Below are 4546 nucleotides of genomic sequence, written 5' to 3'. Positions count from 1 at the left end.
ATATCATTGAGTACTTCAAAACCTTAACAATCTCACCTTAAGAATAATCACTCATATTGTGCATCTGCATTTTAGGATTATTTTTGCACTAATTAATTTACCTTCAAGCATAAGCTTGGTTGATACAAATATAGGACCACCTTTCTCACCAACCTTGCGAAGTCCAGAACATGTTTAGTGGTTAACATGGTGACCTTGCAGTTGTCAGAGCTACAACATCTACAGTGTCAGAGGAATCGGTTGGTTATAGCCCCAGGGGAGGTATCGTTAATATAGCCTCAAGCTATTTTCCCCTATGTTTCTCTCTCACAACCTACTCTAGAGACTAGCTTCAAAATAGTCGAGAGAAAGGATTCACCTAAGTAGGCATATAATTTAAAATAAACCAAGATTCTGCATCTCACTTATATTATAGGAGTTGCATCTCATTTAGGATAGTGAAACATCCTTAGGAAACAATTGTTCATCTGGCTACTCGACAAATAATTCATATAAAGCAAATATTTGACTCCATTAAGGCAATAGTATTTCAAGATAATCTAATATAATCTTTAAACTTGCTAAATTAACCAAGTTGCTAGGCCATTCAGTTGTGTATCTCGAACTTGTTAGTGGTTGTTGGATCTTTCCATTTTCACACGTCATAGGGACTACCCCCATATCATGTTGTAGGGAGACAACTAGAACGGAGAGGGCGGGGATCAGAGTGACAACCCCTGTCATGAGCATTGGCACATCTAGCCTGTACAATTTGCGCGACAACAAAGCACCACTATCAACTAACCAGTTGTCACAAGAATCTACAAGAGAGGAACTAGAAAGAGTAGAAATGAGAAAGTATGTAATTGTGTTTCAACTGCATTATTATCATATCTTGGGTTCCTTGAGCTCTTGGAAGAACAGTAGCTTTATTTATGAATAGTAGAAACTTATCTTCTTCTTCTATAATAAGATCTAAAATTGTTGCTACGATTGTTGTAGTTTGATCTTCGTGCTCTTCTATTTTCTAGATAGTCACAAGCATAGTGGTCATGCTTATGGAAATTGTAGCATTGAAATTTTGATAACTCTATGTTCCATTTATAGGAACTATTGGATCTAGGAGCGGACTCTCTTGAAAAGTAATGACCTGTTTTTCCTTTTTTCTTCTTTCCTTGGACAACAAAGGCAGTAGGTTCTCCCTCTTAATGCTTGGGAATTCGTCCTCTAGAAATAAGTTTGGCCTCTTCTTGACTGCACTTTCCAAGCAGCTCATCAAATGTGGGAAACTTATTATTGTTGTTGATGGTAGTAATAAAATTTTCCCAAGTTTGAGAAAGAACTTCAAGCATAATCAACACTGTCTCATTATCACAAACAATTTCACCAACAATTGACAGTTGATCCTTGATTTTTGATATCCTCATGAAGTATGCTTGAATGGTCTCTCATTTGTTCATCTTAATGTCCTTGATGTGATTCTTCAAAGAAAGGATTTGACTCAAGTTGTTTACTTGATACATTCCAATTAGCTTGTCATACATTTCCTTAGATTTTTCAAATTAAAGACATAGGTGATGGGATGGTCTCCCTCAACCCCAGGAGCTCTCCTTGGGGAGGAATTTCTTTCTGCAACAAGGATTTTTGCTTTCTCTATTCATCTTTGTTCATCTCTTCTCTGGAACAATAATGTCTCAATCTAATGAAGAATAATAACCATAGAGGAGATTCATATATCACCTTATATCCACCGATCTTCCCACCTTGAAAAAAAATTGGGGGAATTACCACTTGTCAACAAATGAAAAGGATCATGCACAACCAAGCTTTACCATAAGATTAAAATGGTAGAACATCTGCATCCACAGACTTTGGGGGGATTACCACTTGTTAACACATGACAAGGATCGCGCACAACCAAGTCTCATCTCTTCTTGTGGGGGGGTTATCACTTGTAAACACGTGACAAGGATCGCGCACAACCAAGCTTTACCACACTTATAAGACAGATGGATGGAAATACTGACAAGCCTAGCTTATGGGTAGGATGCATACTAGCGTATACTCTTGGAAAGTCCTAGACTTGATGGTAGTGGGGATTACCACTTGTCAACACATGACAAGGATTGTGCACAACCTACAATCAATAGTTCCCTCAACCCCAGGAGCTCTTCAATTTTTTTTAGATAGATTTATTTTTCTGCAAATAAAGCAACAAAATTTCCCCTCCAAGTTCATGTCTCTTGGCCATCGTGAGTGAAAGCTTGACCTTTGGCATGAATCATAGAGGAGCTTGTGTTGGTCGGATAGTTTAATTAGGTAAAACCTTTCAACTTGTATTGTGAGTTTGGAAACACTTGTTATTGACTTGTGAAATCAGGGAAATGGCTTGAAACTATGTTTCTTCCCATTGGATCTCCAAGACTCGTTCATTTTCATTTGAAGGATAAAATCCACAAAGGAATAAAAGCATAGATTATATTACTTTTCTTGCAATCACATGTGGATCAACTTATCAGCGTCCCCATTTTGCACTCAAATAATTCCAAGTGAACTTAACCACAATAAAAATTGCCAAGAGCAACTCTCCAAAACATTCAAGAGCATACTTCATTGGGCCACAATTACATTTTCTCGGGTTTCATTTTTCAACAACACAAGCATTTACCTTTGACACTGGTCAATCATGTTATTTAAATTTTTCATTTGATTATCTACTTGTCACTCATATAAATTATAGGTTTTTGGTTAATGTACTTTTGGGTAAATGAATTAACTTCTAAAATAATTTATTGTTTTACTATAGCTTAATCAACCATACTTTTTTGGGACAACCCCCTTTGGCTTCGCCAGGAATTAGCCTAGATGGAGGAATCAAGCTAGAGTAACAGTAAGCTCGACTCAAGACTCGCCCTCAAGACCACAACCATTGGATTGAATATTTCTTCCACGTGACCGAAGTTGTGGATTAGGCAGCGACAACACATGTTTGACTCTTGAAACATCAACTTTTGAACTCCATTTTTGAGTTACTTTCTTATATTTTACATGTACCTTTTCAAATTGTAGCTTTCTTTCTGGTTTATTCTATTCATATTGAGTATTGTGCATTGTCAAAGATTTTGATTCAAAAATCGTTTTGAAATTATGATGTTCTAAGCTGAAACAATTACTTATTCCAAAAATGTCTTTCTATTGCAATATTAGTTAATCAATTGTAGATAGAACATAAACCAAATGCATAATAGAAGATAGTCAAGAACAAAATGAAACACAAAGAATTTATGTCCAATGACCAAGGGAAAACCCACAAGGGGAAAACCAACTAGATTCTTCTTCTATTATATATCAATTGTTTAACAGTGATACATAGTACAATGAGAGATCAAGAGAATGAGTAAGTTCACCCAAATATGTACAAGTTGTAACATGAAGATTACTGGTATCAACAATAAATTCAAACACTGAATCAACTTTCCATTCAACTAAATCAACACTGAACCATTGAATCAACTTTGGCTCACTAAGTTCTGCTCTTACTCTCCAAGTCTCTCTCTCTCTCACAATCTTCTTCAAGTCTCTCCAACTCTCTCTCTCAAGTTTAAATTCTTCTTTCACAATTCACAAGTAGTAGTGGTCAGGTGAAAAGACATGAGACACATATATAGGATGAGCAACTAATTTTTGTCATAAAAGAGGAGCAATACACATGCATTCAGGAAGAGTAACATATGTCATTTAGGGGAGTGTAGCTCATTCCATTATGGAGAGAAACACATGCTTTAGTAACTTATGTCATTAAGGAAAAGTACGCATGTATTAGTTAAGAAGAGTGTAACCTATGCATTAAAGAGAGCGTACGAGGAATATTTTATGACATGCCTTTAATTAGTGTATGAGGAATATGCCATCTCTTTAAAGAGTGTGTAAGAGAGACTGTAACATATCATTAAGAGAGAGAGAGAGAGTTATGTACTGTCATGTGAGTCATCAAGGAGAGAGGTGAAAAGTGATTGAGGTGATGAAGGTAAGGTGACTTGTAATTCCTTTTAATAATAATATCATGGTATCATAAAGGATAATAATAATATTAATTTAAAAAATATTGATGATTAAGTTGAGATTGAACTATTAGGATTTATTAATGATAAGTTAAGTGATTTTCCTTCAACTATACTTGATTACCAATTGATGCCAAGTTATTTACTATTTTTTGGAAAGTCATACTTGAGATGCTAGACATGACTTTCTATTTTTAGAAAGTCATTCCAGAATTGTCAGAAATAAGATTTTATACAAGGAAATTCATCCTTGAGATTCCAATTTTCAACACTCCCTCTTAGATAGGGAGGAATTTCATTCTACAACAAGGATTTTCCCTTTCTCTATTCATCTATGTTCATCTCTGCTCTGGGAAAATGATGTCTCAATCTAATGAAGAAGAATCACCATAGAGGAAATTCCACTATCACTTTATATCCATAGATCTTCCCATCTTGACACAAACTTGGGGGGATTACCACTTGTCAACAAATGACAAGGATCATGCACAACCAATATTTACCAT

This window comes from Pinus tabuliformis, chromosome J (assembly GCF_031772625.1).
Source record: "Pinus tabuliformis cultivar Carrire ecotype Pingquan chromosome J, CPIR1, whole genome shotgun sequence".
Classification (NCBI taxonomy): domain Eukaryota; kingdom Viridiplantae; phylum Streptophyta; class Pinopsida; order Pinales; family Pinaceae; genus Pinus; species Pinus tabuliformis.
The sequence above is the reverse complement of the archived record's forward strand: the minus strand, read 5'-3'. Positions refer to the sequence as shown.